We start from the raw sequence: 13822 nt of genomic DNA, 5'->3' as shown, positions 1-13822 counted from the left end.
AAGAACAACCTGTAATACATTTCATGCATGCTACTTTCTATCTCAGAGTCTGCTATCTGGGAATGCAAGCTATGACACTTGGTGCTAGGAATGGCTGGAGAGACTTGAAGACGGGAATTGGGAGCTGGACTATTTGCCATGCAGTGGTTACTGAGGAATTCCACCAGTCACCAATCAGCAGTGCTTATCAAGACTCAGAAGTGGACTGGAAAAGTATTGTTGAAGAAAATGGTCTAGCAGGTGACATGTTTCAGGTCTTTGAGAAATAAGGGGAAATAAGATACTCTGAGGACAGTGAAATGGTGTGGCTGTTGCTAAGCACAATGGACAGTTATGAACTAGATAATGAAAGGCTGCAAAAGTTTCATTAGCAATTAAAGACCAAGCGTGAAAGCTGGAGGGCTTCTTTGGTAGCTTATAAAGAGGCTCTCATCTTATGCAGCCTGAGGGCTGAGAAATTATGATTCATGATGTAATTGTAAGAGTGGCAGAACTCCAGAGAAGCCTAAGATCTCAAGTTAGGCAGGTCTGCAGTGCCAAGACCCTCACCTTGATTGGGAAAGAATTGGACCCTGATACTTGAGATAGGGCTAGATTGTGGCAACGAAAAAAACAAAAACAACAAAATTCAATTAACAACAACAATAACAAAAACCCTTGAATTTCAACATATCTTTTTATGCTCTGAACTTCCAGAAGGGGTTTGACTCCTTATTAAGTATGAATGCTCTTCCTAAACTTGAAGATTATGCAGAGCTCTCAGAATCTGTTCCTATCTCTCCTGGTCACCAGGCCAAGAAGTAGGATTAAATAATAACCTAATTTGGCAGAGAACTGATCTAGTACCCATAAGAGAATAGGTTCTGCACCCAAAGGGGCTGTAGGACCTAGCAAGAACAAGCCTGCAAGAAAAACAGGAGACTCTAAATGGGATTGAATTTTGTGTATCCTGCCTCAGGATGGTAAAACATAAAGTTGGATGAAGGAGAATTTAATAATTGGGAAGAATTATGGTACAGGAATTAACACCTTGGCAAGGATACCTGCAGATGGCATGAACTTGCTATTAGATGGCTCTCACATTAAATGAATCATGGACAAAGCTCACTCTAAGTGGAGATGAAATGCATTATTGTCATAACTATGGAAGAAGAGAATAAAAGACAGTGGTATATCACACAAACTCAGAAAATTCACCATATGATGATGTTCTGTATGATATGCCATTGAGCAAAGGATTAAGGAATGTGCTGAGAAGAGGGAACCAGTGTCATTGAGAAGTTCAGTGGCACTTAACTTCTGTGGATAAGAACTGGTCAGAGAAGATGCCTTTGCAGAGCTGGACTCCCTGATAACAATGGGGAAGATAAGATCCCAGCAGGGATATGGTGGTGCCACTTAACCCTCACAGCCAGGTGCATAGAATTTATCATAAGGAGTGTCAAGGACCAAGGAGTAGCCAGGGATCTTCTATATCTTAAGGTCAGTGTCAGGAATAAATGCACAGTAGCCTTTATCTGCCTTTGGACATTTTCCTGTTCTGGGCCCCAATCAAAACTAGCAATCTTCAATGTACATGATAGAGTCTGAAGTAATATTCCTAGGTATGAAAAATGCAGACTTCAATTCCTCAGTAGGCCCACCAGGTAGTAAGCCTTGTTTTTTGTCCTGAGAGGTGCACAATAGAATAATTTGCCCTATCCTGCAGATATGTTCCCTTATACCATCATTTTTTTTACTAATATGAGTTCCCTAAATATTTTATTTTTTCCTATCCTTTGAAGTGCATGGGGCTCCCAATGAACTAGCATTTCTTTCATCTGATGCAAATAGTCTAATTCAGTGGTGGGAAAATACTTCATATTCAGATTATGCCAAGTGACAAGGAATATTCATAGCACAGACTCCCATGATTCTGGAGCAAGACTATGTGATTGCTAGCAAATACTTGTATGTATTTCAAATAACAGCTTCTGGCATTCGAAGCTGAGCCGTGGTAGCAATGGAATGACTGATCATGAGACACCAAATGAATACAGAGTCAGAACTTCATCAAGAGCGGGGTTCTGTCAGACCCACCAAGTCATAAATTTGGGCAGCAACCATCCATTGCAAGATGGAAACACATGCCACCATGTGAGGGATGGAGCATAAGCAGGGGCAGAGGACATAAGCAGATGAATAAGCAAGTCCCTATGTCACTCCTATAAGCATTTGGGGATAGCTAACAGTCAGCTGATGAATGAGGTCAAAGTCTGATTCAAAGATGGAATGGCTTAATATGTGGGTTCAAATCATAATCCTAGCAGGGACTGAACATCTGGGGGAAGTATGGCTTCTGTTACATAATGGAGACAGGGAAAGCAATGCCACCCAACTATTCTTCCTGATACTCCTTTGGCCATTCTTGATGATAAATGGGCAAATGCAGTAGCCACTGCCTGAGAAGGACAGGCTGACTGGGGACTGAGGTCACTCAGGGATGAAGAACTGGGTAATGCCAACTTTGGGCCACCAGAGCTAGCATAGGTGCTCGCCACGAGGGAGGACAATTTCCAGTGGTTGAAGAGGAATGGCATGATGGAAATCAGTTGTGACCCTGAAACCAGCTGTGATGGGCAGAGGTACAGCTTTTCCTACTAACACCTCTATTCTAAGTTCCCCAGGGAGACTCTCAACCCTTCCTCTACTCTCTTTCCCTGTGGAATCCTAGTGTAGATGCTTCTAGAACTTAAAGTAGTGGGTCCCGTCAGTAGAAAGGAGAAACTGTAGATGCTGTGACATAATGCTTGAATCCCTCTTAGTACTTGCTATGGTTTTCATATAGTTTGAATGTGTCCCCAAAATGTTCCTATGCTGGAAGCTTGGTTCCAGAATGGTGATAGAGCCTTAGGGAACTGGAGTCTAGTGGAAGGTGATCAGGTCATGGGGGCACCACCCTCAAAATAGGTTAATGCTGATCTTTCAAAGAGTATTGTGTTGGCAAGAATGGGTTTTTATAAAGAAAGTTCCCTTTAGCTCCCTCTTTTGCTTCTTGTCTCATCACGTGACCTCTTTCTTGAATGAGCTCCCACCATTATGATACCGTCTGCCACAAGGCCCTCACTAGAGCCAACCAGGTGCTGGCACCATGTTCTTGAGTCTCCGGGAATGTGAGTGAAAGAAATCTCTTATCTTTACAAGTCGTCCAGTTTCAGGTATTTTATAATAGCAACACAAAACAGACTAAGACAATACTGGAGGACTTATTTCTCTGTTGGTAGTGCTGTATGCAGAAACCTCAGCCTCAGTCCTGGGCAATATTTGCTCTGGCTAAAGAAATTGCCCTGCTCAAGGTCACATGCTTCCCTTCTGCTGCAGCCAACATCCAAAGACTGAAGGAAAATGCCATTGAAGCGTACTGGCTTATTAGTGATTTCTGGGATCTCTAAACAGAGCAAGTACTTTGCTTGGGGTAGTTTATTAGTACATTTCTGTTTATTGGAGTTGGAAGCTAGTAAGGATGACTTTAATACCAAAGTGAGGAGCCAAGTGGTTCAGCAGGGAAGCTTCCAGGTTTGGAGCAGGATTTAGTGATGATGTAGGTTGAGGTTAAGGAATTTAATGAGCAGGATTCTACCTACAAATAATGTTCACTTTTTCTCCTGAAACCTTTTCCCTTTTACAGTATATGCTATAAAACACAGTAAGTGAACATCATTTAATTTTGCTCACTCGTGTTTCATTTGTGATCATCTCTTCCCATCAAAGTACATAAGTTCTTTCAGAATAAGGACCAGTTTTTAAGCAACTCTGTTTTCTATAGCACTGGACATCATGCTGTCTTAGAAGACACACATTTGCCAATCAGCTTATTTCTAACACAGCTAGTGGGTACAGTTTACCTTCTCCAATTCCTAGGTGTTGTGGCAAATCAGGTTTTCAGTTTTATTTGCTGAGTAGGTGTCATAGGGAAGAGCCCCGGGGGAGGAAGTTGCTACAGATGAAGGGAAAACAAACTATGATCCCAAAGGCAGCAATTCGGGAAAGAAATATCTCTTTCCTCTCTTAGTCTCTTTCAATCCTGTTTGAATTTCATCACAACAAATAAAAAAGATTTCTTTGTTCCCTTGCTGCATCTAGAATGAGTTTTGTTTGTTTAACAGAAACATCTCATGGTTCCTAGAATCCTGAGATCTTGGGCAGAACACACTCAAATGGGAAAAAAAAATAGTAAAAAAAGAAAAAGAAGACTCCTCCTTTCTTTCCCAGACTTTTGAAATTGATTTGATGCATAACATTTGGTTTTCATTATTGTTGTTTTAAAATTCTCATTTTATGCAAATTGGGATGACACTCAGGGAATTTTGGGGGCAGAACTCTGGAATTCCCTGTGCTTTCTGGTTGGAGGTTTTTCATTTATATTTCTCAAAAAACTTGCCTCCAAAAGTACAGTGTGATGGTGTGAGAATGCTTGCTTCACTTTGCTGCACATTTTCAGAACATGCGGGGCTGCATGTTATTTTCTTGACACATTCTACCGGTGGTGTCATGGTAAGAAATATTGAAATGATGAGGTGAGGCTGTGCCTAAATCTTCAGGCTTGTCAACTAAGGAAATAATTTTCATAAATGATTAAATGAAATAAGCCAGTTGAGGAAGAAACAATTAGCCTGTACCTTTCTCCAAAGCAAAATAAATACCCCAAAGCAAAAAAAAAACCACCCTGGATTTGAAAACATAAAATCTTAGATAATCTGCATTTTGTTGTACTGTGTAGGTTCCAAAAAGGCAAGCATTGCTCATAAGCTTCATTTTACTGAGGAAAGAACTTTGAGATTAAAAAGTCTTGGGTTCAAATAATAGTTCCAGAACATACTGCCTTTATAACTTTGATTATTTGCTCTTTTGTTGACTTAAATTTCTTATTTACAAAACTGAAATAAAAAGGATGATATTGTAAGGTTGTTGTGAGGCTTAAGTAAAAAATTTAAATCCTCCAGAACATGGCATGAAGTGGTCAGGTGGAAAGCAATAGTTACTTATTTTCCACTCTTAATATATATACATATATATAAAATGTATATATATATATATAAAATGTACACACACATATTTTAGTTGTAGTTGGACACAATACCTTTATTTTATTTATTTATTTTTATGTGGTGCTGAGGATTGAATCCAGCACCTTGCTCATGCTAGGCAAGCGCTCTAACCACTGAGCAACAACCCCAGCCCTTCTACTCTTTTTTTTTTTTAAATGGATGCTATTAAGAATAAATCAATAATGTACATGATGGGATGGCATCTGAGTGACAGTGATTTGAAATGCTACAACTTCCTCTGCTGTCATTTCCAGCGGGTCTTATTCCTAGTCCCTGTCCTATGCTCAGTAGCAGAAAAGAAATTCCAGAGAGATGACCCTAAACTCAAAAGGACTATGAGAAGATGTTGGACTGTCAGGGGAAAAGATCCCCTAAATTTCCCTAGAATGGAGGGGGAAGAAGGAAAATAGATGGAAGTATGAGAGGCAAAGATCAGCATATCCTTCACAGGGTACAAAACCTCATTTTCTGCAAGGGAAGATCCAATGGTCCATGGCTGGAGACACTAGAATGAGACATTAGCCTGATGTTGAGCCTTACTATGGGGATTGGGGCAGCCTTGCTCCTCCATTATAAGGTTGATTGCCCCGGGGTTGATAGGAAGAACAGGTTAGAGATGGACCCAAGAAGAGTTTGGGAGTAACAAGATTTTTATCTGAGATTCTTTGGGGAAAAAGACTTAAGTGAGTGAGAGAGACTGCCTATAAGTATGTATGAAGGGATGAGGACAGATGGCAACAAGCTTCAGGTGCTAAAATAGATTTGATGCTCCTAATCACTCCAACAGAAGGGAAGATGGAGATAGGGTAGCAAGCAATAATATTTTCTTTCTTCCTTTAATAGAAGTTTACAGTCTGCATGCTGATTTTGAGATGTAGTTCCCAAAATATTGTCTATAATGCTTTTATTTAAATCAGATTTTAGATACATAAAAATGATAAGGAAGAGGGGTGTCTCAGCCAGTTTTCTTTTGCTGTGACAAAATACCTGAGAAAATCATCTTAGTGGAGGAAAGATTTATTTTTGGCTCACAGTTTCAGAGGTGAGGCAGATCATCATGGCAGGGTATAGTTATGGGAAACGTTAATTGCTTATTTTCCACTCCAGCTCACCTCATGGTTCTGGGAAGCAAAGAGAGAGGGGGAGAAAGGGGCTGGGGACAAGATATATTCCCCAAGGGCATGCCTCCAAGGACCCATTCCCTTCAACTGCATCCCAGCTCTTACAGTTTTCACCACTTTTCAGTAGTCCAATCAATTATGAACCAAAATTGGATTTAATCCACTGACGAGGTCAGAGTTTGCCTGAGTCCAACAGCTCCACCTCTGAATATTGCTGCACAGGGGTCCAGGCCTTCAACACATGAGTCTCTGAGGAACATACCAGGTCTAAACCATAACAAAGAAAAAAGTAAAGAAAATTAAACTAGCTAAGATGCAATATAGACATTACAGACATAGAGTCTAAGTATAAGCAGGTAACATGCTAAGAGAGAGGACCTAAATACCTAAAGCAATGAAAAATAATGCCTGAGTTAAGGATAGAATGCTGTAGGAGGAAAATAAAAGAAACTACAGTGCAAGTTCACTGTGAAGATACATAGTGTGGTATGGTTGAAAGTCCATGGAATGGGGAGAAAAAAGATGTGGTATCTCAGCTTTCCCATTTATTAGTCTAAGTGAGTGCTATGAGCATCAGTTTTCCTGTTGTGAAATGAGATTAACCCCGTTATATAGATTTGTTCTGGGGATCCAATAAGATGATACATATTATATAAGTTAGGATCCTTGGTTGCAGGCAACAGAATTCAGTTTGGGCCACTTTAGGCTGAAAAAGAAAGTATATTAAAGAACAATGATTTAAAGAATTTTCATCAGGACTAGAGAGTTGGCATTAGGAGCTATGTAGTCCAAGGTGCCTATAACAGGATAGAAGATCTGGTCCTTGGGGTGAGCACAGACACAGAATTGACCCTTCTCTCGGCACAAGTACACTGGAAGCTATAGCTAGCAATTCCTATCACTACTGCTTTGGGAAACAAGATCTGCCTTTCAGAATCCTGGCCAAAATGGAACCTCTGTGGTTACCTGCTCCTCGATGCTACTGGCTTCTAAAAGCAGGAGGTTCTGATGGCAAAATCTAAGTCACATGGCAGGTCTAGCTATAAGAGGCCTAGGAAAGTTTGTATAGTGTCTGCATGAGAAAATTTCTAATGCCAAAAGTGTGTTGAAAAGTGCTAGAAGATTTGGGAAAGACAGACAACGGTTTACATAAATAAATCAGCAATTCATGTTCATGTAAGAGCAGGGTCTTCAATTGGGTAGTGAAAACCAGTGGGAAGAAGCCCCCTTTGTGGCTCTGAGCTGGATAAACTGTTAAATGCGGAGAAGTGACTCTGGTCCCCACTGATTGGGGAATGTCAAATGTGATTCCTGTTGATGAGGTTTGTTTAACCTCTGTGCTAATTTACTTCTCCTCTAAGAGGCTGGTGAGCTATGTTTTTAAGGACATGCAGAGGCATCCATATCATTAAACCCACTAAATAATTCAGCTTGCTTTTTTTAAAAAAAATTTTTTAGCAGTAGATGGACATAATAACCTTATTTATTTTTATGTGGTGCTGAGGATCAAATCCAGTGCTTCCCATTGCTAGGCAAGCGCTCTATCACTAAGTCACAACCCCAGCCCTCAGCTTATTTTTTAACATCAGCCCAAGTTCTCACTCCTAATCTTTATGTAAAGATTGCTTTATAATTCACAAATTGTCAAGTAATCCTTTTTACAGAAAAATACTCATTTGGAATCCAGGCCATTTCTCTATAACCAGCACCTGTTAACAGAAACAACAATATATAGACATCCAACACACCACACACACAAACAGCAAAGCCAAAAAAAGCCTGACTATTCACCATGAAAAGAAAGAGAAGCATCCAGCACCCACCTATGGCTCTTTGTCACAGAAAAATAAATACTTTTTTTTCTTCTTACTCTTTTGTAACCATATAAATAAAGAGGTGCCTGAGCTTTTGCAAGCTAACCTCGCTCTGCAGTGAGCTGAGAAACAAGCACGATTTCCTTACTGAGATTTTTCTTTTCTTTTTTCTTTTTTTTCCCTGTCATTGGCAACTGAAAAGATTGATGGCTTTTGGTTTCTACTTAACCTATTTTCTTTTTCATCTTCCAACTCTGAACTTCCCAGAACCCTGTTTGAAAATTCAAAGCTCAGCATCGTTCTGCTTTAGGACTTAGATCCAAAGTAAAGTTTGTGTGGTTGGTGTAGTCACCACCATTCTCTTGGATCTGACTCTGTCTTGGCAACAAGTTGACATTTGACACCTGTCTAGAGCAAATGACAAAGCACAATTGTGACCTCACACTGCAACTGCCAGATGCCAGGTTTCTCAGGGCATAATAAACTGGGTCATTGGTCCTAAGTTGGACACTTTGAGGAAATCTTGAGCTCGTTTGGCGAAAGTGGGACTAAAGGGTAGTCAGGAAAAATCTCTACGAGCTCTTGTTAGGGGGAGCAAAAAGGTCAACATCTCGTGGTTATACACCCTTGGTACCCCTTCCAGCTGCCAGCAGTACCCCACACCCCTCAGGGAAACCCAGATGGGCTGACTATGCAACATCATCACCTGCACCCTCCAGAACCCCACAGTCTGCGTCTCTCTCTCTCTCTCTTTGAAATTCCCCTGCCCATCACAAGGAAAGGCTACTCCCCTGTTCTTTTAAACAAGGTTTGAATTGCTAGTCTTGTTCAAAACTGCAACAGCAAGAGACTGATTCATGCTTCCCTAGGGGAAAGTGTCCCATCAGGGCCCTTTTGCTGGATTTTATTAAGGATGGTGAAAATCCTCTCAAGCTCTAAAGCTACTCCACTGTTCTCCTACGTTTTTACAAGAAGGAAGAGACAGGAAGTCTCTTCTTATTCCTGTGGGCTCTCTATTCTCCAGGGGAGTGGAGAATGTACATGCTGTTGCTCATGGACCCTTGGGGCAGGGTTTTTTTCATATCAGTGCAACATCTGTGAGCAAAACAGAAGTTACTTGGCCGCAGCCGACAACAGATTAATGGAGGCAACATGAGGTCCTTCCCACGGAGTACTTATAAGGCTGCTCTTATGTTTGAAGGAGAACATGCTAGAAAAATATTAGATGAAGGTTTAGAAGCCCTTACTCAAATATTCTTGAGACCAACTGGCCATATGCACTAATTCTCAAACCTTGCAGTGCATCTGACTTACCAGGGGGCTTGTTTAATACTGCTGGGCTTTGAGCCTGGAATTTTGGCTGTCTGAGGTTCAGAATTTGAATTCCTAGCAAATTCCCAGCTGATGTTGATGTTGCCGGTTCAAGGACCACACATACAGAACTCTGGCTGGCTGCACTGGTCCCCGGCATTGGCTGCATGCATGTTAAGTGGAGAGACCATTGATTGCGTCTAGTACCAGGAAGGCCTGGATTTCAACCTTGCTCCTGTTCCTTATTGCCTGTAGGATCTGGGGCTGTGCTCCCCCACTTGTGTTACTACACCAACCTGGAAGGTAATTTATATAAAGCCCTAATCACAGTGCTTGGCAAATGGCAGGTGTTAAAAAAAATACTCTTTTCTCTCCCCATCATTCCTTTTCTCTCAGTGTGTTGCTACCATTTAAAAATCACTTTAAGGGGAATGCTAAGCTAGAGGTTAGACTAATGCTTTCAAATCCTGACTGTGTCAGAGGCCCTGCAGAAAGTTAAAATTTACGGATTTCTGTCTCACACTGGACTGAGTCAGAGACTGTGGGTTTGGGCCCAAGCTCCCAGAGGTTTTCAGAGCCCCACGTAGGATTCAGTGGTCCAACCTTGCCTACTTCTCCAGGATTATCTTACAGCTACGTGGTGATGGCTTCTTCTGGGCCCCTCGAGGGCTTCTCTTGTCCTTCCTGACAGGGATCTTTGCACAATTCCTTCTGCCTGCCTCCTGGGCCCTTTCCACACAATCAATCTGATAAACTCCTTTCCTTCTCTTTCTTCAAATCTCCACTTAATGTCCATTTCCTCGGGAAGCTGTGACCATCTGTTGAATCTGAATATCACAGCTCACAGAGATCTGTGCACAAGTGCTTATAATTTTGTTTGATTAAATGATTGATATCAGTATCCTTACTGAACTCTAAGCTTTGCATAAGTAAAATCTGTTTAAATTTTTATATAAGCTTATTTTTTTTTCCAGTACTGGGAATCAAATCCAGGGCCCCACCCCATGCTAGGCAAGTGCTCTCATACACCTGTTTCACAGACATTTATCATACATTGTCATCCAGTATCTGACATATTTCCTAAATTTCCCTGGTTTTCTTCATTATCAGTTATGCACCTTCAAGAAAGAGTTGACCTATCTTCCCTTGCAACTAAGTACAGGAAGTTTACCCTGGATACAACAGTCAGAGACTATTCTGTGTGAGACTGATTCAGAAGCAACCATGTGGAATAGCAGGTGCTCTGAGGAATCCATCTGTATTAGGTTATTTTCTGAAACTATAATAAAATACCTGAGGTAGAATGCTTAAAAAGGAAAGAGTTTTATTTAGCTCACAGTTTTGGAGGATGAAAGTTCAAACATCAGTTTTGATAATGACCTCCTAATGTGTGGCATCATGGTGGGAGTGTATGTGAGTGTGTATGTGTGTGTGTGTGTGTGTGTGTGTGTGTGAGAGAGAGAGAGAGAGAGAGAGAGAGAGAGAGAGAGAGAGAGAGAGAGAGAGAGAGAGATATGGGGGAGACCATACCACAAGATAGAAAATCAGAGCCTGTCTGTGAGGTGCCAGTAATGACTGCCCGCTAAGCCCTACCTCTTAAGGTTTGAGGATCCCACCACTTTTCAGCATTGCCATGTGGGGACCAAACTCTTGATACATTGAAACCATATCCACATCATAGCATCATCTTTTGGCCAGAACGGTGATGAAGATTTTAGAGGAGAACGGTGGCAAAAGTTCTTGGCATCTGGTATCCAGCATTGTTGGGGCCATCTGTGATGCTGATGCCCAGGATTAGAAAATTTTCACACACACACATATATATATATATATATATATAGAATCATTAATGCCATCTATATATCTTTATATATCACATTAATTGTTCAACTCTTATGAATAGTCTAGCTAGAATAGGTTTGAAACTAAGAACCAGTTACCTTATTTGCCTTCTGCCTAGCATAAAGCATACAACAGATGTTAGATGTTCCGTGATGTGTTTTGAATGAAATAATTTATTAAGTCTTTCCTACAGTTCCACACTAAGCACAGGAAGTTATGTGAATTCCCATGCTTCCTCACAGACTTATTACCACCCACTCTGGTGGACTGTGTACTTCTGCAAGATACTTGTTGTCCCTTTTGTGGGGAGGGAACTACACTTCTCTGCCTTATTGATAAAGGCTCAGCCATGTCTTGCTCTAGTCCATGAAATCTGAACAAAAGTGTTCAGATAGAATTTCCAAACAGAAGTCTTAAGAACCAGCAGGTGATCCTCCATGTCCTTTTATTTATTTATTTATTTTTGTTCAGAGTCAGGCAATATTCCAAAAAGAGGCTGCTCTATCAGGCGGGGTCCTGGAGAGAATTTGATAGAGAGTGAGGATGCAGGGAGCACAGCCTGGCTGGAGCTGTGGGTCACTGGGATGCTGATGCGTGTGTTCATGGCCTCACCTAATCTGTCCTAATGCACACACCCGTTTGCACAGGAAGACACTAAGGACAAGCAGTAATTGAGACTGGATTTGAATCAGGCATTTTAGCTCTAGAGTTAATTACATCCTACCCACATACTAACCCCTACTGAGTTTAATCAAAAAGAAGGGAAAAAAATCCCCCAATTATGTATATATTTATAAATGAGAAATTAGAAATAGCCACACATTCTATGGTTATTTACAGCATTATTAAATAAAACCTTAAAAAATTACATGCAAATGAACTTGGAAACTTGGATGAGAGGATGTTTGCTAAGAGAATAGGAATTAACAAAATGAACCTTAGCAGATACAAAGATACAAAATGGAATAAATTGAAAACACGAATGAAGAACCATCCCTGACACCTCCACCTGCCAGCTATTTCTGAAAATGTCAGGCCTAGGTTGCTTTATTGGTGAATCATTTCAAACCTTTAGGCTTGGGGCAACAGATAATTCCAGTGCTACTGAAACTATTGCGCTGAGAAAGATACAAAACTCTCAAACTTTTTAGAAAGTTGCATTGTATCAAAACCTTACAAAGTTAACACTGAAAATAACATCCAATCTCACTTAAGAATTGGGATGACAAATTCATGTTCTTAAAAATAACACAATTCACAAAACATTATACTGCTTGAAATTCATTTTTTAAAACTAAGTATAGCTCAATACCTGACATATATTATAATGTAGTATATTAACAGAGATTAGAGGAAAAGTGTATATTCATCTCAATGACCAAAGATATCTAATGAAGTTCAGTAACTAGTTCAAGTTTAAAAATATAGACAAATCAGAAAGCAGTAAGACTCTAATAGATATGTTCTTTCTCCACCAAAAAAACAACAGTAAAAATGATATTTCAAATTGTCAGCATTAGTCTCAGGATGAAAACACTAGAAACCAAAGACAAAGTCCCCAGTCTCAGCACTATTTTAAGACATTTTGGCTAAGCACTGTGTATTGCATGTATGCAACATTGCAAGTATGACTAAGAGATAAAATTCTACATGAAGAAAACTAAAAATTGAAAAACTATTAAAATAACAAGAAATCTCAAAAAATGTATCAATTTTTACAAAAGTAGTAAGTACACACCCACACACACATACACACCCACACACATACAACTTGTTTTTTCCTAGGAAGGAATAATAGGGCCAGAGTTTATCCTCCTAACTGAAATAACCAAAACACTTATGAAATAACAGTTTTTGAAACAATGGAAATTAGTCAATGATGGTCAGTGAATCCTGACAGATGGAAAATATATGAAGCATGGAGTTAGAGAAGATAATGCTAAATGAAGTTAGCCAACCCCCCCCCCCCCCGCCTCAAAAAAAAGCCAAATGTTTTGTCTGGTATAAGGAGGCTGATTCATAGTGGGGTAGGGAAGGGGAGCATGAGAGGAATAGATGAACTCTAGATAGGGCAGAGGGGTGGGAGAAGCAGGGAGGGGACAGGAGGTTAGAAATGATGGTGGAATGCGATGGATATCATTATCCAAAGTACAGGTATGAAGACACAAATTGGTGAGAATATCTTTTATACAACCAGAGATATGAAAAATTGTGTACTGTATGTGTAATATGAATTGTAATGCATTCCACTGTCATATATAAATAATAATAATAAAAAGAAAACATATGAAGCAAGGGCTACGTTTGCCTAGCTCCCTACATTCAGAGAGCTCCAGACTGTAGCTCAGGAGGAGGTCAGTGGACTCCTTGGGTAGAGGATCATTCAGAGGATAGAAGAAAACTTTTAAAATCAGTAATTAAATTCCAAGAGTCAAGAGAAGTTACAGCATCCACAGAGTAAGGCCGATGTCTTGATAAATAAGCAAAGATAAGAAAGGATTCGTGGAGGTTTAAAATAAGAAAGAATGAAAGTGAAGGAGGCTTGAAAGATAAAGTTGGAGAAACATTCTTAAATATAGAACAAAAAGACAAAAAAACCAAATTGCTATAAAGCAGGAAAGCGAGAGAGAGAGAGAGAGAGAGAGAG

The 13822-nt window shown here is 40.2% G+C and overlaps 1 long non-coding RNA gene across 1 annotated transcript in view; it reads left to right on the top strand.

Moving 5' to 3' along the window:
- The window catches only part of LOC124100520 (uncharacterized), an 84623-nt gene that overhangs the window by 25217 nt on the left and 45584 nt on the right, over positions 1-13822 (top strand). The gene's annotated exons all lie outside the window — the stretch shown is intronic.

Source organism: Marmota monax, unplaced genomic scaffold (genome assembly GCF_021218885.2).
Source record: "Marmota monax isolate L192 unplaced genomic scaffold, Marmota_monax_Labrador192_F-V1.1 WCK01_AAM20220418_F8-fsc00281, whole genome shotgun sequence".
Taxonomy (NCBI): domain Eukaryota; kingdom Metazoa; phylum Chordata; class Mammalia; order Rodentia; family Sciuridae; genus Marmota; species Marmota monax.
The sequence above is the reverse complement of the archived record's forward strand: the minus strand, read 5'-3'. Positions and strand labels throughout refer to the sequence as shown.